We start from the raw sequence: 23,305 nt of genomic DNA, 5'->3' as shown, positions 1-23,305 counted from the left end.
CCAAGACGGTTGCTAATAGCGAAATCTAACAGGAAGGCAGGAAGGCCTGAATCAGTAGTACAGACCTTCATTCCTGGTTTGAAATAAGACAGTATATAAGGGCCCTACTTGAACTGAGGGATGATTGTCAAAAAATTGCGGCTGAATTGCAGGCAAGCCGTGGAAAATTGCAGAAAAGTAAAAATGGGCCTTATTATTTGCAGTAGTGCCCTCCCTTATGACTTTTCCCCTCGCCGCCAGCCACCCAGGGCTGAAAGCAGGGCCCCGGAGCTGACAGAGGCCTCCTGGGGCTGACAGCAGGGGCTCCCGCTCTCAGCCCCAGGGCAGCTGGGGCTCCCACTGTCAACAGGGCAGTGGAAGACTAATTTGCAGAGTCCACAATATTGCAAGTTAAGTAGGGCCTTAACAGTATAGTCTTCCCAAGATCTTTTTTAAAAAGTAGATAGGTGTGCCACGAGAATGATACTACCTTATTCCAGAGACAATTATATTATATTTAACCACAAATGAACAACAAAGACTGAGATCAAGCTCTTTCATGGAGAAACCCACAGCAGTGAAAAATTTACTTAAAATAATGCAAAGCTCTCACAGCCTTTTCTTCATCCCCTCGGTGAGACACAAGGAATGGGTCTGAGGAGGCCATCATCATGCTGCAAAGGGACATAATCTCCTTGCAGATCAAGTGCCACGCGGATTGGTCTCAAGCTAGATCCTTAAGGTCGTCTGGCTGAATATGTCCATCATTGGCAGTCTTATCATGCCCACAGACCTTCTGGTGACCATGTGTTTGCCAGCTGTGTACCAGCATCCCTTGGTAAACATACTTCATAATTCATTGATCTTCCATTCTAGTATATGTGTATACCAAGAAAGCTGCTGAAATCTAACTAGTTCCCTCGGGGGTTGGTACATTGATGTTGTGAGGGTGTTTATACTGAAGTCAACTACTTGCAACAAACTAGTGAATTGTCCTTCTAGTTGAAATGGCCAAGAGTTCCTTTGCCACCGAGGCACAAACATCCGATAAAACTTTGTGAAAGGGTCATTCCAGTCCATGGAGGCTGGCAATCCACAAAACGCTCTGGCTACAGCCCTGTGGATCCCCAGCCTAACCCAACAGCGTAGTCTTCGCTTAACCTGAACTACCTCTCCATCTTCCAGAAAGAAATGATAGTTTTAAAGAATCTTTTCTTTCTAATATCTGTGCGAGCAGATCATTTCCCCTTTATTAGGGCAAGAATATATAACCTGCTACAGCAGATGTTTGGAAGAGTTGAAGTTACAGTATTAAATCTTCAACTCTGATCCAAAACAGCTTTCTAGCCACTGCTTTGGCTCAGTAGTTTAAACAATTTTCCAAATGTGCAGGATAAGGATTGATTTTTCCTATTTCAGGCACATTATTTTCAGGCCTCTTTTGGCCTGATTCAAGTCCCATTGAAGTTAATAGAGAGAATTCAGTGGGAGTTGTGATAGGCCGTTTAGCTTTTCAAAAAGGCTGCTTTCCCTCACTTTGAAAGCCTGGTGTTTCTTTGACTAGTTTGACAGCAACCAGTTAGAACTGTGAGGGATTCAGGCATATTAAACATGCCATTTTTTTCTGAACTGAGGGTACTTAGCAGTTAGGAAAACTGATTCTTTCGAGTGGACATATACCATATTTTCCAAAAACATATTATACAATGAACAATGTAACAAACAAAAAAACCCACCAAAATATATTTCTTTTCAAACATTACATAAAATCTCATGCTTCCTAATTACCTAAAGGAAGAAAGAACTGCATGCCCATACCAGCAACATGAAAAAGTAAATCACTTTGTGTTGTATGTTGCAAATGTAAAAGGGAAATGGTTGTTAGTTTGCCTTTATCTATTCTTTTTTCTTGTCTTTTTCTTTTTTTTGTTTGTTTGGTTTTGGTTTGGTTTTTACTTCTAGAATTGCAACTATCATGTAAGAAGATCTGAGCTAGTCACTAAATGTGAGTAAGAAATGCCAGATGCAGCAGAAATCAGAATTTTAATTTGATTTTTGAACAGACCAGAACCTTAACATAACTCTCAAGCTATTTAAATATGGGGAAATTAGCTGAATGAATGAAAGAAAATATCACAGCTGGTGTCTATTTAAAAACAAAAAGCTAGACTGTTCATAAGTTCAAAACAGTGATGTTCAGAAATAACTTTTTACAAACTATGCAAAATCAGATGTGTTAGAAAATATGTTATTCTAACTCCATCTATTTCTCCTGAGCAAGCCTGTGACAATAATTAATTATAATGAAGGCTTCTCTGAAAAAACTGAAATATACTTAAACCAGAAAAAGCCTAGAAATGTTTGGTTAAGTTCATATACAAACAAACACACACATTTGAAAGCAGAGTAAAGTGTAAAGAGTAAAGTGGCTTTAAAAGCATCTCTTCTTTCTCTTCATTATTTATTCTCACTAAATGATGTTGAAACAACCAGGAAGATTAATTCAGGCAAAGAAAACATCCATCTAAAAGCAAAGCTCAACTTTTTATAGTTTTTAGATCTTAGCAACTTAACAACTACTCACAGCTGACAATTCCATCCTCAGAGCTGCTGCACCTATGTGCTGTGCTGACTATTCGCAGCTGCTCAACTTATATATCTAAATTCCTTACTGATTGTCACCCCACCACTTGAACATTACAAACAATGCAAATATTCTAGAAGTTAGTCTTTTCTGTACAGGATCTCAGTGTTCTTCAATGGAATTCATCCTGCAGAGCAGGAAATCCACTATAGGGAAAGTGGAATTCTAAAACAGTGCAGATGAAAAAGTCAGACCAGGTGCTGACAAAAATCCTAAAGGACAACAGTGCCAACCATGGCACAATTATCTAACCTTGCTGAGAAATGGTCACCTCTGATAATCCCAAGAAGGCAGGGGGAGAAGGGGCAGGGAATAGATATTGTGGCTCCCAAAAAGCAGGGTTCCCTAGCATATGATTGTTCAGTAAATCACCAGAGGCTGGAAGCAGATCAAATGGGGACAGCAAAAACCTCTAATCTATCAGATAAATACTGCTGGTGTAATGGTTCCCCTCACCACAGATCATTAGCAGAGCTAGAAGTTTTAGTTGCAAATCACAGGCTGTTACCACTTGAGTTAATGGAGCACCTCCGTTAGCTGGTAGCAGTATTTTACAATCTCCCCTGAGTTAAGGGGCAGCAAGTAGTTGTGCAGGATTGGACTAGGGACCAAACTGTCTTTTGAAAGTCACGGGTCAGTCCTTGCTTCCCCCTTGCTCTGTAAGAGAAGTATGATGTGCTCACCTTTTTTCCTGCACAGCTTATCAGTGGCGCTGGAACATTTTTAATAGTATGGGTGCTGAAAGCCAGCCCCTTACCCCGGTCCACCCACCCACACCCACACACCCAGAACTGAGGCTGGGAGCAAAGCCCTGGGCATGGGGCTGGCAGCTGGGACCCTGGGTGTGCGGGGGTGGCAGCCAGGAATCCCGGGGGACGTGGGGGTGCTGCAGCACCATCTGCAGCCCTAGTTCCCGTGCCTATGCAGCTTACTTCCCACTTCCTTGGCTCCACCCACTTCTGATCTTGCCCTGCCCACCTATGCAGGAGGGGGATCGGAGTTCTGCATTGGCCACTCTCCTCACCCCCTCATTGTGACCCATGATGCAAGTAGCCGCAAAGGGAAGTAAGGAGTGCCTTACACCAGGGGTTCTCAACCTTTTTCTTTCTGAGCCGGCCCCCCACCATGCTATAAAAACTCCATGGCCCACCTGTATCACAATAACTGGGGGAGGGAGGGTTGCATATAAAAGCCAGGACCGGCTTTAGGGGGTAGCAAGCACGGCAATTTCCTGGGGCCCCATGCCAGAGGGGCCCCTGAAAAGCTACACTGCTCAGGCTTCAGCCCCAGGTGGCAGGGCTCAGGGCCCTGGGCTTCAGCCCCATGGGGCTGTGGCTTTCTGCCCTGAGCCCTAGCAAGTCTAATGCTGGCCCTACTTGGCGGACCCCCTGAAATCCGCTTGCGGCCCCCCAGGGCATGCCGGACACCTGGTTGAGAACCATTGCCTTACACCTTCTTATTGTGCAGGCATTTAGGTCATCTTATGAGTGAGCTGTCAATGTTGAGTCAATCCAATTCCTATCTGTCAATGTTGTTTCTTCTTTTGCAAAACAGTGGACTGTTATTTAACCTCCTTTCCCCCCAAAAAGACATATAATTCTCCTCCAAATCATCTTCTCTTACACAGCAAAGATCTCTAGTGCATCATTTTTTTATTAAAATGTGTCCACGTCTTTAAATTCCCTATTGATTTATGCTTGCCAGGTTTTTTTCAGACTCATTCAACAGGTGAGATTTTCCAAGATATCACAACGGTAAAGCACAGAGTCCTGTTTCAAAGTCTCCTTCCTCCATTATTGACACTAATCATTTCCTGTACAACTGAACAACCGCAAAAGACAATTTATTTGCCAGCTTTTATGTATTTTCTTAATATAGATACATTCCTCTCAAAGGTGATGTGGGATATAAGTGTTAGCAGAAATAATTAAAGAACTAAAACAATGGAACCAAATTAGAGAATTATAGTGTGCAGAAAACTACAAGAAAGTCTTCCAAAATGTCCTTTTTGTTGTGTTAATCTTTTGCAAACATTGGGCCAAGCTGGAGTTTTGCTCACTCAAAACCAGAGAATTTGGTCCATTATGAATAGGTCTACATAACATGATTTACCAATGGAAATAACAGCAAATTGGACATGCACTAGTAAGAAAAAAGCTATAGTGAATCTGTATATCTCCCCCAGGTCAGAACCCCCTCCTGCACCCAAACTGCCTCCCAGACTCTGTACCCCCACCTGCAACCCAATCCCCTGCGCCAGCCTGGAGCCCCCTCCTGCACCAAACTCCTTTCCAGAGTCCACATCCCTCACCCTCTCCTGCACCCCAACACTCTCCACCAGCCCAGAGCTCCATCCTGCACCCAAACTCCCTCCAAGACCCCTCACCCTCTCCATTAATACAGTAGAAATGTGCGGCCCGTGACAACTTACCAAAATTTGTGGAGTGGCCCCCCTGCAAAAATTATTGCCCACCCATGCAACAGACAGACCATGAAATTCAGAGAGCCAGCATTGTCTCAGCCAAGCCAATGCAATGAGTATCAACTTGGCATGATCCAGCTTCAGTCTGAGAATCACCAGGGATGAGCGGGATCAGGGGGAAGTCATGCATCTGGACTGATCCTCAATTCAAACAGAAAGCATCAGTTAAAGAGCCCATTCGAGAGCAATATTGACTTCATTTCTTTTTGGCTTTCATTGCAAATAGGTTGACCGTCAGAATGCCCCCATTCCTTAAAAATTGCTTTTCAGAGACTGCTCACAATGTCTGGAGAAGTTCCTGCTGAGGTGATCAGCCAAATGATTCTGAGAACCTGTGGAAATGATGTTTTCCATAATGCACAATTGCCAAAACTTTACTCCTTCCTGACAAAGCTAATTGGAAAAGGCTCCTCCCGCCTTGCTTACAAAATACATTGTGATTGTATTGATTGTGAGGATATGAACTGCTGTGCCCTTGATCTGTGCCTGAAAGACATGGCACATATTGTAAATGTCTTGAAGCTCCAGAGCATTGATATGAAGAGATACTTCCTGTTCTGTTCTCAAACCCTGAACTTTTAATGTCCCCAGATGCACTTCCCAACCTACTCCCTTGAACTTGTGGATCAAATACTTGTGGGAATAGAATCCCTTTGCTGATATTCAAGAGGCACTTCTTCTATCCTGTTTAAGTGCAAAGAGTCTGGATCTACTGAAGGAGCAGTGACTTGTGAGAGGGGTCCCTGAAATATGATGGGGGTAAGGAGTGGGAAGGGGGAATAGACAGGAATTGGATGGCATAATCCAATCCCACAGTGTTTAGGATCCCATTGTTTGTGGTTATTGCTTCCCAAGTACTGTAGCCTGGTTGCAGAAAAAAGCTTGGAAACATGAAGCACGTACCGCCTAAAGATTCAGAAACCAGAAGGAAAATAAAAAGAGCTCAAAATGTTTTTTTTAAGTATCATTATTTTTAAGCCAATCAATTGATTTTAGGAGACCTGATTCATAATTCTGAACACTTCAGGTTGGCAATATTGCCTTCTACAGGATCTTAGACTCTGGTTACATAAATCTGCTTGCAGCTTAATATCTTGAGGTGAGGCTCTACGTGAAATGTTAACTGACTCATACTAGATGGGTCGTGTGCTTTATTTGTCTGCATTCTCCTGCAGATACTATTTGATTCCATCCAAAAACAGAAGGACGGCTCCTCTAAAATAGCACTGAAATCAGAACAACACACAAAAGTGCCTCAACAACGTATAAAAGGAAAAACTGCTGTTTGTTCCTGGTTTAGATTTCACAGATAAACAGTCGATGAAGCATCTTTATCTGTGGGGGCTTTGCAGTTCCACTACTGGTAATTTAATTGTAGTATAATAATTTGTGTTTTTTAATAATTATATCAGAAAGGAATACAGGATAACCATATATTGTTCTACTACGCTCTCTATAAAAAGATAGCATCAGTCTTCACGATTTTCCAGGAAAAAAAGTATACAGATAAAAGGTTTTATAGCAAAGTGACTCTGAATCCACTAAATTAATCTTACATTCCAATCAATCTGCAAAATGAAAAGACACTCGACTCAGTCTGTCAGTAAAGTCAAATGTAACTGATCAACTCAATGAAAATCCTTTTACAAGATTGTACTTTGATGAATAATATAGCCCTACTTAAACTAAATGATGTTCCTGATACCTATATGCATCGTAATAAGGGTGAAATTTAAAATCTGAATACTAAGGCTGTCGATTCATCGCAGTTAACTCATGCAATTAACTCAAAAAATTAATCGCAATTAATCGCAGTTTTAATAGCACTGTTAAACAATAGAATATCAATTGAAATTTATTAAGTATTGTAGATGTTTTTCTACATTTTCAAATATATTGATTTCAATTACAACACAGAATACAAATTGTAGAGTGCTCACTTTAAATTATGATTTTATTACAAATATTTGCACTGTAAAAATGATAAACAAAAGAAATAGTATTTTTTCAATTCACCTCATAAGTACTGTAGTGCATTCTCTTTATTATGAAAATGTAGATTTTTGTTACATAACTGCACTAAAAACAAAACAATGTAAAACTTTAGAGCCTACAAGTCCACTCAGTCCTACTTCTAGTTCAGCCAATTGCTAAGACAAAAAAGTTTGTTTACATTTACGGGAGATACTGCTGCCTGCTTCGTATTTACGTCACCTTAAAGTGAGAACAGGCATTTGCATGGCACTGTTGTAGCCAGCGTTGCAAGGTATTTATGTGCTGGAAATGCTAAACATTCATATGTGTGCAGGGGACTGGACTAGATGACCTCTTGAGATCCCTTCCAGTCCTATGATTCTATACCTCAATGCCCCTCCATGCTTTGGCCACCATTACAGAGGACATGCTTCCATGCTGATGATGCTCATTAAAAAAAAATAATGTGTTAATTAAATTTGTGACTGAACTCCTTCGGGGAGAACTATATGTCTCCTGGTCTCTTTTACCCGCATTCTGCATATATCTCATGTTATAGGAGTCTCAGATGATGATCCAGCACATGTTCATTTTAAGAACACTTTCACTGCAGATTTGACAAAATGCAAAGACAGTACCAATATGAGATTTCTAAAAATAGCTAAAGCACTTGACCCAAGGTTTAAGAATCTGAAGTGTCATCCAAAATCTGAGAGGGATGAGGTGTGGAGCATGCTTTCAGAAGTCTTCAAAGAGCAACACTCAGATACGGAAACTATAGAACCCGAACCACCAAAAAACAAAACAACCTTCTGCTGGTGGCATCTGACTCAGATGATGAAAATGAACATGCGTTGGTCCGCACTGCTTTGGATCATTATCGAGCAGAATACGTGTCCTCTGAAATGGTGGTTGATGCATGAAGGGACATATGAATCTTTAGCACATCTGGCTCGTAAAAATCTTGCGATGCCAGCTACAATAGTTCCATGCAAATGCCTGTCCTCACTTTCAGGTGACATTGTAAACAAGAAGCAGGTAGCATTATCTCCTGCAAATAGTAACCAAACTTGTTTGTCTGAGTGATTGGCTGAAGAAGGACTGAGTGGACTTGTAGGCTTTAAAATTTTACATTGTTTTATTTTTGAATGCAGTTATTTTTTGCACATAATTCTACATTTGTTAGTTCAACTTTAGTGATAAAGAGATTGCACTACAGTATGTGTATTAGATGAATTGAAAAATACCATTTCTTTTGTTTATTACAGTGCAAATATTTGTAATCAAAAATAAATATAAAGTGAGCATTGTACACTTTGTATTCTGTGTTGTTATTGAAATCAACATATTTGAAAATGTAGAAAGCATCCACAAAGATTTAAATAAATGGTATTCTATTATTGTTTAACAGCACGATTAATCGCGCGATTAATCGAGATTAATTTTTTTAATCGCTTGACAGCCCTACTGAATACCTGAGCAAGGGTTTTCTTTGTTTCATAAAAGAGATCCTACTAGTGAACAGTTCATTAAATATTTAATTGAGCAGTATCGTACTATGAAAGGATGAGATCCTGTAAAATAAACATCTTGACAGTGCTCCAAGATTGAAAATTCCCAGCCAGCATAAGTTTGGGGTGATTCTGAATGTCTTGCTCCATGCCATAAATCTGAATCAGAACAAAGTCTCAAATTAGGTGGAGATTTCCTAGCAGTTTTTAAAGGTGTATGCTACAACACTATTTCTTGCTTTTTGGATAATTAGCTTGGAACATTATGCATGAAATTGCAACAGGGATAAGCCATAAGGCAGCACTTTCTGTCTCCTGACAGTTCAGTTCAGTTCAGCTTAGATTTCACCAGCACACTTAAAAGTCAGAACCCTCAACCATTCACCATTATGGTAGACATTAGCAATGAGCAAAACTTATATATTAGGGACGTTTGGATGCTTATCTGAACTATCCACACCTGTTGGTTCTGTAGAATTGGGCAGTAGACCTCACAAAGACAGGCTTCCTCCTGGTATTTTGACACTCCTGCTTCAAGCTGGAAACTGCACTAGAGAGTACAAGGGCAGTCTGAAAATGGAAAACAACAAGTAATTGGAATCAACCAAACCTTAAAATGACCATAAAAGGTTTGGTTGGAGTGTGGAGTAAAAGTTCAGGACAGTTTTTCCCTGGTAGGCATCAGGGCAAATTAAGTAAGATAAAAATATATTCTAAAACGTTTACCTCAGACTGAAACCAAGCCTGTAAAGAGAGCTCACACTCTGGAAAGTGTCCATTGACTTCAGGGCAAGCTTTAGCTTATGTTTGGACTGAATGATCTTTTCTCAAATAACGTGTCTCTCTTGGCTTGGCTGACACTGGAAATGGTATGAGAGGGATATTCTGTGGATATTTCACATCCATTAAATAACAAGAAGTACTGGGGGAGCAGGGAAGAGAGAGAGAGAACAAGAGAGAACGAGAGAGACTGTTGTGCTTTTCCTGCAAACTTGCCATTTGCCATGTGGAGGAAGGAGACAGACAGAGAGAGAGGAGGTGTTGATTCCTAGTGTGCGTGATTGCATTGCTGACATTTAGCAACAGTAGGTCTGACTTGGATTGTTGAAAATAGGCCAGGCAGCCTCAGAAGAAAGTTTGCAATATCTGAAAAATATTTTTAAGAGGAGGAGAGTCACAGAGTACAAATATCATTAAGGGCAATACAGCATTAGCTATTTAAATGGTCAGTCGGTACAGACAACATAAACCATGGGACATCCCTCCATGCTTTCTAAGGGATAACTTCATTTGCGGGGTGGAGGGGATCATGCTTTTATTCATAGTTAATTTTTGTTACTGTTCTCCAGTGTACAGACAAGATCTTCAGCTGGTGTAAATCGTGTGATGTGAAGTCAGCCGTGTTGACTTCAATGGAGCTGTACAGATTTACAACAGCTAAGGATCTAGTCTTAGAATTTTATTAGATTTTCAAGAAAAATCACAAATGTCCAAGCATTAGAAATAATTTGTTTACAAGAATTACACTGATATGAATCTATTTTCAGAATCGCCCCTGATCTATACAAAGCACTATAACACAGCTACAGAGATTATGATGGCATGTCATAATAGTACATGCAGGCAATTACAAAACACATGCTTGAGATTAAGGACCAAAACCAACCTCGTCATTTAAGTTTCCATATTACATTTTGATAAGATTCATTCTCATGTAGACAAGTACTCTGAAAAGCAAATCACAATGGCCTGATCTCACAAAAGTCCCCTCAATCCAGGTATATGCAACCTAAAATGCTACCACATCTTATGCAACCCAATAAGTCACAGTAAATGAAATTTTGATTGTTCTTGAGGATCAATCTTGCTTACTACACTGAGTTTTCCAGAACATATAAAATAGCCTAGACAGTTTTTCAGTTTTTCAGTCTATCTTCTCATTATTTCAGAGGGAAGGTTTGTTATGATCATTAGTTTTGGTGTAGGTTACATTACTTTCACTCTTCCTGGTTTAAGGTGGGTGGGGTTATTGTGATACCTCTCTCTTTTATACTAGCTTCTGATTCAATGTTGTGCGCATTGCTGTGTTTGTTGTTCTCCGTGGGCAGCACCCTGATATTTTGGGAAACATGCTTTAGAAATAACAAAGCAGATCAGTAATAATGAACTGAAAAGGAAGTTAAACTGTTGATTTAAGGCATAATGTCCTTGTCTGAATGCATGCTACTAGAAAGGAATTAAGTAGTTGGAAAAAAAAGTTTGCCAAATTGGCTTACCAGGGAAACAGGCACATACTAGTGACCCTGGCCATCAGTATAGAAATGTGTGGTCCTATCGAATAAAAAAAAAATGCCTTTGAATAATTTCTTACACAGACAGATACTTATGGACACTGATGACAGATAGCTCCATTGTCCACTCTCATTTTCTGCTCAGTTGCTTTTTTCCAAAATGCCAAATTGGGAGATCCTTCCTGCTGAATAGAGGCCATAGTCATTAGAAATCTACATTAATTTCTTTCCACAGTGGCACAACTCTTCCAACAGGGAGCATGAAGCAGAATAAACCTTATCAGCAAAGGAGAATATCATTATGGGTTCCAGTAAGATAGAATCAAATGGAAGGATTTTGAAGGAAGAAGGGAAAGCAATAAAATAAAATATTTACACAAAAATCCATGTAGGAGCACAGAAATCTTTTTTACAGTCACATACACTTCCAAGTGGAAACAAAGAGGTGTTGAACGATAAATGATATTCTAAATACTACACACATTGTTCTTGGCAGGAAGAAATGAAGAGAGAGAGGAAAATAAATAATAATAAAAAAAAGATGCTCAGATCAACAAATAAAAAGCCAGATTTTTGCCACGTTTATTGGCATTTGTTTTTCTTTTAAAAATTTACAATTACTCCTTCATCATAAGAACTTCACTTCTAAATCCATTAAAATACTCCCATCCAAGTTATATTGTAACTGTTTGTTGTGTTTACGCCTATTTTTATATAAACTAGAGATGATTATTTAGTTTTTTAAATAAAACATACAAAACTCCAAAAAATTACAGAGATAGTTTGTGCATTTGAATTGAACAACTATTGGGAGAAAAAAAGTTATTTTTATCACATTGCCTCTTAATACAGCCTCTGGATTAAATACTAATTAATTTGCCACCAAAGTTTGCTGTTAATCAGTTGCATGTCAGCATACATTCCAACTGACATTTAAATTATAAAATACAGTGGGATTATCTCCACTCTTGCAAATTACCTCTTTATAAAAGTCAAAGTAAATGTGATATGCACACTGGAGGTATCATTAGCCTCCCGTTTACTCTCTACGTAGTCTTTTGGATTGTAGTTTGTCTTCTTAGCTATAGATAAAGCATTCGGATGATCTCAAGAAACAAAGGGTTGTGGCTTTTAAGTAAACCTTTCGAGACACAAACTCTGATGACCAAGTTCACGAACATTTATCTCATTAGATTTATGTCTGACTGATCATGCGTCACGAATATGGAGTTGCTCTTTCTATAAGTGCACTGCTGATGATTCCATCACTGAGCACCTCAGTCTTGATTCACGCCCAGAAGAAGAAATAGTCTGAAATGATCAGAAAGACGGGGCAATCCATATGGGAAATGTCTGAGGACAAGTCAGTTTCCTAGCTTTATATAACATTATATGAAACATTTCTGTCAACCAGGGGGAACAACTGAACTTGAAGAAAGATGGATCAAGTAGGAAGAATACAGAAAAAGAAATCATTGATATATCTTTTATAACAACAGCACATGCTTCCTCTAACACATAACCAATGCTGCCCCCATTCTGTTGTATTACTGCACCTTGTAATTTCTGACACCCACTCTTTTTCTGCTTATGTGAGAGGTGCACTACCAAAAATCTATTTCCGTTATATAAAAAATATAACTAAATTAGGTCTGGGATTACAGGAATCTGCAGCTCAGAAGGTAGGGAAGGTTGAAGACAATAACTGTTTCCTTTAAATAAATAAATCTGTTTGTTAATCGGACAGGATTCAGCTGCTGGGATGAGAAGAGAGAAGAATAGTTTTTAGGCTCTCCGTTATAATAGGCTCTCACTTTTTATAGGCATTACAGTTGCAGTAAGAAAGACTCATGAGAGAGCCTATCTCAATGAATTAGAAATGGGCAAACTGGTTCTTTACACACAGAAAAGCAACCAAGTGAGATATAATGTGCAGGATACACATCATCATATGGGACAGCCGACTGCCATTAGTGTTGTAAAGCTCAGACTATCCTGCCAGACTTAGGTGGAGAAGGTCTTCAGAGCAATATTCTAAATTGGTCATGACAGATGAGAAAGAAAACTATGATTTTAACTTGCGATGGAAAGCTCCCAAAGGCCTCAAGCCCTAACTAAAGTTTGGGGGAGAAATGGAGGAAAAGTCTACCAAGGTGTAGAAGTTTACTGAGGTTTAGAACACTGAAGCCTTGCCTAATTCTACTTTTCTGGCACAATAAAGAAGAAAGCATTGGCTGTATATTTGTTGTAAAGAACACTTTTGAACTCTAAGGGCCACATCTTCAAATGAGCCTCCACTTGAACTCTAGGCATAAATTTATGTGATTAACTGCAGTCACAAAGGGTAGAATGTAGTAAATATTGTCTGAACTCCCATATCTGAAAATAAGACATCCATATTATTTTGTTTATGCCTGCAGTTTATGGTATATGCAAAAGCTCATGAAAGCTTATGCTCAAATAAATTTGTTCGTCTCTAAGGTGCCACAAGTACTCCTTTTCTTTTTGCGGATACAGACTAACACAGCTGCTACTCTGAAACCTGCATCCAGATGGAGCAGCATCATAGCCACTAGGAGGAAAGCATATGTAGTGGCTGCTCCCTAACTCAGGCCCAACCATGCTGAGCTCTAGGCCCATAGCCCCCCTCAGCCATATGGTATTTGCCCACTTGGGCTCTCCTGTTCCCTCTCTTTTTTTTCCTTTTGCATAGCAAAGAGAAGTAATTGTCCCTACAGAAGGTTGGGAGAGTGAGATAGTTACCAAGGAAACAGGCTTAATTTGACAGATTTGGAAACCCTCCCCCAGAAAACATTTGAAAACTAGATGCAATCTGGTAGCATTTAAAGAACAAAATTAATGCATCTCTCTCTCCACCCCTTCATCTGTATTTCATTTAATCTATTTATTTACTGTTAGCTGTTCTAATTTTTCTGCCTTAGTTACGTTGATTGGGGGGTAGGGAAAGTAAGAAATAAACCTGACATCCAGCATTAACCTATTGCCAAAAAAAGCAAATGTTATCCTGGTATATCTCATAAGCCTAGATAAATGATCGTTCTTCTCTATTCAGTCTCAGGAAAGGTTACATTGTACCCTTGCATGTGTGCACAGAGCATCTATTTAAATCCATGGGAGTCTCCATGCAACCAAAGTTTGAATTTTCTCCTAAGACTGCAACTTAGTCTGAGGTTCTGCAGTACAGTAATGTCCTTGATTGCCTGGAGAAGTGCTATAAAAACAATTAAAGATACTATTCTAGATCCTCTGATGCTGTACATCTGTGGTAGCTCCACTGACTTACACCAAGCCAGTGTGAAGCTAAGTTAATTTACACCAGCTGAGGATGTAGGCCATTGTATTTGAGGAGCTAGGTAGCAGCGCAAAGACGCAGCAGACAGGAGATATGGCAAAGTGTTGTAAATATGAAAACAACACAAGGAAGGAATTGCTCAGGATAGTCAGCTGTGGAAAGCCCAAGAGTAATTGGACTGCAGCTAGAAAAAAAAAAGTTCACACTAGGAACCAGGGACACATTTTAAAGAGAGAGCTCATTCAGGCACAGGAATCATGCCCCCAGGGAAAGAACCATAACACAACATCACTGGATACATTCCAAAGAAAGTTAAAACTTGTGACCAAAATCTGCCTTCAGATGAATGCCTGGGGTTCAAACTGATTGCAGTTGGAGCTCCATGTGTGCATCCATGGGGACAATTTGCCCTTTTCAGATGGATGGCAGAAGGATTCCAGTGCTTCACTTTTGTAGAAAGGTAGACTAGATCAGTGCTTCTCAAGCTATCTGATGTGGCGGACCGGCAAATTTTTTTTTTCAAATGTGCGCGCAGACCAGCAGCCGATGGCTTGCGGACTGGCACCGGTCCGCAGACCACCACTTTGAGTAGCACTGGTCGATGACTCAAGCACTTCCTTGTAATACTAGAATCTATGCATTTTTATCATCTATATACCTAGGTATGTAGAAGGGTCATTGCTGCACATGAAGAACCAGCACTTTCCACAGTTTAATAATTTTTTCCCATATAATCAAAAGCGTTTATTTTTAAAGCTTTGAGGATAAAACAAGGATAGATGTTGAGTGGTTAGGGTCAGAGATAAAAACTTCCATGCAAAATTTATGAACAGTCTCTCTGAAATCGTTTCAATGCCACTACTATACATTTCAGATGTCAGAAGAGGAACTTCAATTACAATAACTTGGAAAGTTAAAAGCTTCATAAAAACAAGAAATGTGACATACTTGCAATACAAATTAAATGTGGATGTATTTATTTATTTTATTTATTTATTTATTTTTGCAGCTATAAGTGTGTCTCAAATAAATATGTGTGTGTAACCTTCTGATTTCTATGGTAACGCTTTAGAAAGGTGATAAATAAAAGGGTGTTATATAATGGGAGCAATTATCCCTATCAGACATAATTAGTGACAAATTATTGGCTTTAGCTTTCTATATTCAGTTCAGCCTTAAAAGTACTATCTTTATTGACTGCTTCTCACTTCTTCATATAACCAGTGGGGAAAATCAAGCTACAAATCAAGGTGGTCTCTCATCCTTTTTCCTCTAAAAGCAATAATTCAAATGGATGCAGTTCCAATTAGAAAGCAACTACCTGAAAAGACATAAAGCCTATTTGATTTAAATTGGATTGAGTAATGTATACATTTTTTTAAGTGTCTGATGCTCCTCATACTACTTTTAAAGATGTTCTGGTTTTCATACTTTTCTGATATGATTCATAAAGCTAGTGAAGGTCTTTTCAGCATTCCTGTCAAATTTATCTATTTTATTTATCTACAATTGAAAAATAAGCTATTGTTTTTCAATAATAAGACAAATGCAGAATTTATTTTCTAGTACTTCTCCAAAAAGGAGCTTAATTTTAAAGTCTAATTGCAAGCATTTCATCTATTGCCTCTGCTAATAGGAAAAGAATGTTAAAATGGCCAACTCTCACATCTGGGAAACAGATGTGAAAACAAAGGCAGAATCACCTGGGGACAGGGACACCTTCCTATCAAGCCCAATGTCTAGTGAAGCAGACTCAGGGTTGGCCCAATTAGCAGGTCACACCTCTGGCCACACACAAGGCCCCATCCCTAAATGTCAGGGCAAGAGTACACAAACACTAATTTGCTCATGCCTTGCAGAGGGAGCAGAGGCCAGAGACTGGCTCTGGGTGACTGCTCCACCACCATGAGGGCTTTTAGTTGTGGTGTGCTACAGGGCAAAGTCCTGTCAATCTTTGTAAAGCTAGCAGAAGAGTTTGTAATGCATTTGTTGGACAATGTCCTCAATACGCTAATGACACTCAGCTACATCTCCTTTTCACTAGACCCAGACAGAGCCACCTCCATAATTCAGATCCATGTTTAAGACCTTTACTTTTTTGTGAGGCCCTGGACTGTGGTGTCCTTATACATATCTCATGTGGTTGTCAGTAGGTCTGTGGCCATTATACTGTAGGTGTACAGAGCAAGGGGTATGGCTGACCTACTCAGATGAGCCATACGCTGTCTGAGATAGTTGTGCTTAGTGATGTAACCCCTCTTGATTCAGGTCACCAAGAGATGACTCCTTGCCAGGATGACAAAGTTGACGTCTAAGTGTCTACTAACCACTAACCTGGTGGGGTAGTGGTTCTAACCATTACCAAGTCCTGGATCCTCCTCTACAGGTATGACGGCTCAATAGAGATGAGTAGGAGAACTCACTGGGTGGAGCATAAACTTGGTAGGAGACAAGGAGGACGTACTCTCTCCTATTCTCTGTGCCTGCAGCCTGCACTCAGCCTCATAGTGCAGTAGCTGCTGGCTAGCTGAGAACTGGAAGGACTAGAGAGAGCTAAGGGAAAGAAGCTATAAGATGGTGACAAAGCTCGATGCTCATTGACATACCATAGATGGCACCAAGTTTGGGTCTTATGATTTCCAGTGGGGTGTTCGTGCAGTTAAAGCAGCCGATCATTAATCACATAGATCTGCCTTTTTATGGAAAAGTTCCTTCCCTCTATTTTCACCCCTCTTGCCCCCATAAACGGAAAGTAGAGGCAGAATTTTCTCCAAATATAGGGCCTGATCCTCCAATCCTTATTCAGGTGAATATCCCCATTAAAGTAAAGGGTCTTCTTACCTGAGTAAGGGCTACTGGATAGGGGTCATAGCACTTGAAAACGTTTTACGTGAGATATCAGTAAGCAGTTTTACGGGGTATGTCAAAAGTTGGGACCTGTTAAATATCTGGGATGGAAGCTCCATTTTATGTCATGCTAATGAGCTTTCCTCTCCCCTTAATTAGCTATGTTTTCTGACAACAGGATGGGTGAAGGCTGAAATCTGAGCTATGATTTGCTACCTCATTCGTAAATTCTCTTGCTTTTTCCTAAGTCAGACTGTTAATACTATTTATAGCAATGTCATTGTCTGGAGTTGATATACAGCAATCTAACACTGTGTCATGTAGCTTGATATATTTTTTAATGAAAATTGAACAGCTAGTCTCTTCCCATGCCAAGCTTCAGTACTGTTAATTAGCCACATATTGCTCCTGAAACTTAATTGTTTTAAAACAATGAGGTTAATTCAGATTGGTTCACAGGTAGAACTTGCCATCTGTGCAGCTGCTTAAGGAGACAGACATTGACCTTCAAACATCTGCACCTGCCTCAGTTCTCTAACTGACATGCGTGTACAGACAACTGGGAAAAATCTTCCTTTGCAGAACACAACTAACTAGACAAAGCATACTAACACACCTCGCTTTAATACATATCTGCTTTGTGAACATTGAGAAGGGGTCACACCATAATGGGCACACTAGGAAGAATTCTGGTTGACTTGGACTTTACTCTGGCTGCTTCCAAGGGCTCATGGGCAGCACACATGGTAGCTGAAGTGGTACAGCACCCTTTGGAAGATGCTCCCTTGAGCTCGACCACTTTCACCAGCTGCTGGGTTAGGGAGTGAGAATTCCCTTTCTCAGGTGTTCTCTTCCCATGTCTCCCAGCTGTGTCTTCCACCTCTTAGTAAAAGGGCACCTCTGTGGCCTATCATGTGTTATTTCTATGTGGGGGACAGAGGTTCTCCATACAGCTTAGAGTTGTTTCTTCCTAAACTGGGAGGAGTTTCACTCTAAACTCTGCCCACTCTGACTCTGGATCCCATGGGTATGTGGATCTGTGGAGTGCGCATACAGAATCACAATGGCCAGCAATGACAACCTGGCACAATCAGAGCCCACTTGCAATGAGAGCTTATCTGGAGCAGGCAATTTTAATGCAAAATCAAATACATTGGCTCAAATTACAGCAAGCCAAGTTTAATTCTGATTATGACTCAAGAAACTCCCTTTCCAGACCAAGACACCAGTTTATTTTTTTCACAAGTAGAAGTTTACAAAACCTGCTTACCAGAACTGAAGGTTCACTGTGAGAATCCCCAGAGAAAATAAAAGACATAGGCAATCATTATGACATCCACAATGACCTTGTTGTAAAAACACCTGAGAGGTTGAATCTGTATATATTTGCTCAGAAACTCAGATCTCAATAGGGTTTGAAGTTAAATGGCAACTTTTTCAGTACTAAGAATAAATTTCATATCTCTGGTACTAGTAAACTTGGTAACGTTTCTTTTTCTTCTCCAGGAAAGGTGTAGCGAGTGGCACATTATGGTGAGTCATCAGATGGTACTATTGCAGACAGCCTTCTAAGTTCTGCTTAATGGGCTGTATAACTACTTAGATCTTAGAGAAATGTTTATTGTCAGTTATGGTTCAGGGCTTTGTTTTTTGTTTGTTTGTTTAACAGAAACTCAGCATAAGTCTGTTTTCTCAGTCTGAATCTATATGATTGAATTCATTCCGAGGAGCAAAGCTGCTAACTACAGGTTTTCGCCATGCAAAAAACCAAATACAATTATGGTATCAAAACACTGAAAACATATTTTCACCTGGGCTTGCAATCAGATTGTTAGAGGAGCAAACACTCAGATTTGAGATGGGTGGGAAAAGTAACACTTCCCATTTGTATGAATTGATTCTGAATTCTGTGAAGAATGAAGCCCAAATGAAACTTAGATCAAATCTGAATGAGTTAAACGGGTCTCAGTTACTAATGATAATTTGTTTGTACAAATTTTAAGACCATGGTAATCTTTTTTGTGTTGACAACCAGTACTGGAAGCTGAGGGAGAATTTCAGATCAGAATTAAAGGGCACTAGGTAAATGCAAAGTTGGAAAGATTGAAGCGTTCACTTCAGCCAAGAATCCAGGAGTCTGCGTGTTTATCCAAATCCAGTTACAACTCTGGAATTCTTGGATACATGAAATTTGTGGAGCCATCTAATGAGAATTCTCTCTCAAAACCCTTGTTTGCAACAATAATTTTTCTTCTTATCCTTTGGGCATTTCACTTCCCTGGCTGCAAGTAGGAAGTATGAGGTTCACAACAATAAAAAAGACGGCTGTCTACATTTTTCATAGCTTGTAATAGCTTTTGTTCAAGTTTTGGCTAGTTTGTATTGGTTCTTCTTGATATGTGCCCATTCCCCCACTGTCTGTGCAGTTTTAATTCATAGTTGCAAGGGATTTGTGTGTCTAATTTCCCACACTGGGTGCTGAAAATTTACCAAAAAGCTATGAGAAAATAATGAAAAAAGCAGGTATAACTGAAAATGGTCTTAATCATTGGAATGCTGGAATCCACATGGCATGGAGGACTTGAAAGAGTTCCTGGGTTTGAAAAGTTGAAATTGAAAAGCACTGTCACTTTCTTTAAATACATTCTTTTGAATAAAACATCCATTCCTGGTGCCAGAAGCAAGCTTCTAAACATGTTCAAGATGACATGATTGATAACAAGAAGGCTCTTCTCAAGATGTTTCTAATTTCATCTTTCTGGTTCAAGAATGCTAAATTGCCAGCATGATATATGGGGTAATAATAATGTATATTTGAACTAAAGATTAATATTTTTCTTAGGACAGCTGAGTACCAACAACTGAGTAAATCCTAAAAAACTAATTAGTAACTCCTGGGAAAAGGTAAAGTCTAAAAACATGCATCTGAGTACAAATCAATTGCATTTGATCAAAGTGCAAACATTTAGACAAAACTTAACTTTAAACACAAGTTCCATTGTCTTCAGTGAGTCTCTTTGAGTGTTTAAGCATGTGCGTACGTGATTACATGATTAGGGCTTGAGAGGATATTTAATATTCTTTTCACATTGACTAGCTGTTAAAGACTTTATTTGATTGGCATCCAACAGTAAGAAACTATCTTTCTCAAACCTAATGACAACTACATGCAGTATAATATCAAGAACAATGTAGGTTCAGTAAATACACTAATAGCCAAAATCCTTTGCCCTGTCCACTCATTGGTATAAAGCTAGAGCTACATAGCTCAGTCATGCTGTATGACCACAGACCCTTCCTTGGACCCTTGAGGTGGGAGCGGTGGACAGCATGGCACTGAACCTATTTGTGGAGCCGTCTAATGAGAATTCTCTCTCAAAACTCCTGTTTGCAACAATAACTTTTCTTCTCATTGCTTCCCACACTTCTCATTGCTGCTGACTGAAAAACAGGAGAAAAAATTGGAACACACTATCACTGCCAACCATCCAAGCACTGGTTATTAACAAAAAAGATCTGTGATATTTAAACACTGTTGGTTACATTTCAGTTATCGGGGGAACCATTATTGAAATTGCAGACATGGTTTTAAAATATGTTCCATTGGGCTCCTGCACTGTCTCACCAAGACATTTCTTTACAGTACAATGATTTCTTTCAGCAGTAGTCTCAGAAATATCAACTGTAATTAAAAAATTTATTAAGCCAAATCGATTTCACAAGTTCCCTAGTGAACATTTAGACTGTGGGGCTAAGCAAAATGGGTGCAGTTTTCCTTCAGATTTCATAATAGCCTTGTATGGAAAGTACAGAGAGTGCAGAAGTGTCTGAATGAGTGAAGAGATGAACAATACTGTAAGCTCACCACTGTGCTAGATTGTCCCTCTAGCTTCATTTATTTTAAAATGTACTAAGTGAAGCATTTGGTTGTGTAGCATCTCTAATTTTCTGAACCTGCTCTCAAGTTTACAGCATCCTGAATGGACTGTGAAGAATGCCTACCAACTTCGTAAGAATCCAGTGCCACCATTACTGTAAAAAAAAGAAAATCTAGATCAGAAATTATGCACTATGGTATTTCAACTTGCATGGTGCGTCTCTTAGTCCCACAGAAATAAACTGTTTATTGTTGTTTGTAGTGTGCAATTTTAGAATGAAATGCAAAGAATTTCAGTTTTGCCCTCTGGCACATGTACATAAATTAAAAAGTTACAAGCTGTTTTTCGTGACCAAAATGATTAGCCTTTGTATATCACCAGCTAACGAAATGTAAACAGCCCAAATGTTCAGTTTTGGCCCAAAGAAAGTATCATTAAGTTTCATATAAACATTGTTCTTCATTATGTTGTTGGAATTTCCTTGAAAGGAATTTTATCATACTATGATTTGAACTAGCTAGCAGGATAATATTAAAGCGATAAACTATATGAAAGTATGCATTATGGCAGGCTTGAGAGCTACATTGGACATCCTGAAAAGTTATTATCATGTTCTCAATTTAGGACCACAATACCTAACTGCAACTCATAATGTTAACTGTTCTGCTGTTTAGTCATTTTTACTGCTCATTGGAAAAAATGAAGCTGTATGCTATCATTTCAAATGTTCTTGGATGGCAGTTTGTTACAAAGAAGGAGACAAAAATATGTAACTTTTATATATACCTATTACTGTCATTTTTATAACCCAGAGACTTTAAAAGTTAAATTAAGACAATTGCTCAAAAGCAATTTCTAAATCAACAGTACTGCAGCAAAATGAAGGACAAATGAAGAGCTTGCAGCTAGTAGATATGAGTCATACTCTCTTACAAGCTGATGGATATGTTTCATGATTTACTTCTTAACAAGATGATTTCTGCTGTTTGGAATTTTCTCAGGTTCATCAATGTAATTTTATGGCATTTCTACCATCTTGCTTTATTGTTATAATGTTTTGTTATTGGCATATTTTATTTTTCCACAAAGTAATATCAAATTTTACAAACCACAAGAGAGCATATATTATGCCACAGAACGATCAGAAAATTAAAAATGTATTTGCAACAAGCTGATATTTGTAGCCTGAAACACACCACTATGTTAGCAAGTGTTGATTGTGCTGGGAAAGGGTTAAATGGTTCTGACTCATTGCCTGGTCATTGCCTCAACCTATCCTGAAATAAGGGAGGTGAGAGTGAGTTATTAAAGAGAGAGGATGTAGCCTGGGGTAGACTGTCGGAACCTTGAGAACGACTTAACCCAGGAAGAGGGTTTGAGTTGAACTCTGTTCTGTTACTGATAATAATAAAACAAGGAAGGGTTTCTGAGTTTACACAGTGTGCAAAATTTGTTTTAGAGCAAGTTGGGAAAGGCAGTTTATGAAAGCTAGCAGAAGTTAAAGATAATACACATTAATGGGGTGAAGAGGAGGTAGTTTAGGATAGGATAGGATACACAAAAAACGAGTTAAAAAGTTAAATGGGGCATAATCTAATGTACAGAATAGTAAACCTGTGTGTCTAAATGGTGGCCATGGTTAACCAATCTATTTTACCATAGACTGTCTGTTCAAAGATATTTAAGGGAATTATGTAAAACTCATATGAAAAAGCATAAATTTCATTCTAATGTAACCATGCTTCCATCCTATTGGAACTGTAAATGTTTACAAAAGCAGGAAAGAAAATTAGGAAAGGATATTTTATTCATGTGCACTACAGTCATGGTATGGTACAATACCTTCAGAAGCAAGGACCAACGATGTGTTGATTCTCTTAGCTGAAGTGGGAAAGGAACCTTTAAATGGCTCTTTGGAAAGGTTTTGCAGGATGAACATAAACTGTCATCACATGAAGTTTTCCATTGTCCCATCCTGCATTTAAAAGAAAGATTCAGTGTAATTTTGCTGAAGTATCCTAGTATCCTTTGGTTAGGAATGATTTGCCAATGTTTGGCCAAATTTCATCTGCAACTAATAACAAGGACAGTAGATAACAGTCAACTTAAACATTTTAAATATTATTGTAAAATCTTTTTACACCTGATCAAAAATCAAATTTAACCTAAATGAACATCTACAAATTAAGATTAATAGTAAACCCAGTTATCAGTGTATCAAATTTTCTTTTTGTTATGCAGTAAGGAAATATGAGTATTCCTGACACATTTCTAGATTCAAGCTAGAGCTTCAGTAAACAGTAGAGCTAATCTGATATTATAATAATTTTTCAAACACTTATGTGCTAGATATGCCCAGATGTATACAATGATGCTCATTCAGATT

General features: G+C 39.0%; 1 long non-coding RNA gene across 1 annotated transcript in view; it reads right to left on the bottom strand.

The window, feature by feature from the left end:
* Positions 1–23,305, bottom strand: part of LOC122462525 — a 207,503-nt gene that overhangs the window by 68,892 nt on the left and 115,306 nt on the right. Inside the window, exons 5-6 of the long non-coding RNA XR_006285112.1 lie at positions 22,762–22,894; positions 9,051–9,160 (exon numbers count right to left, since the gene is read on the bottom strand). This is a non-coding gene — a long non-coding RNA (uncharacterized LOC122462525). The remainder of the gene's footprint in view (positions 1–9,050; positions 9,161–22,761; positions 22,895–23,305) is intronic.

This window comes from Chelonia mydas, chromosome 12 (genome assembly GCF_015237465.2).
Source record: "Chelonia mydas isolate rCheMyd1 chromosome 12, rCheMyd1.pri.v2, whole genome shotgun sequence".
Taxonomy (NCBI): domain Eukaryota; kingdom Metazoa; phylum Chordata; order Testudines; family Cheloniidae; genus Chelonia; species Chelonia mydas.
The sequence above is the reverse complement of the archived record's forward strand: the minus strand, read 5'-3'. Positions and strand labels throughout refer to the sequence as shown.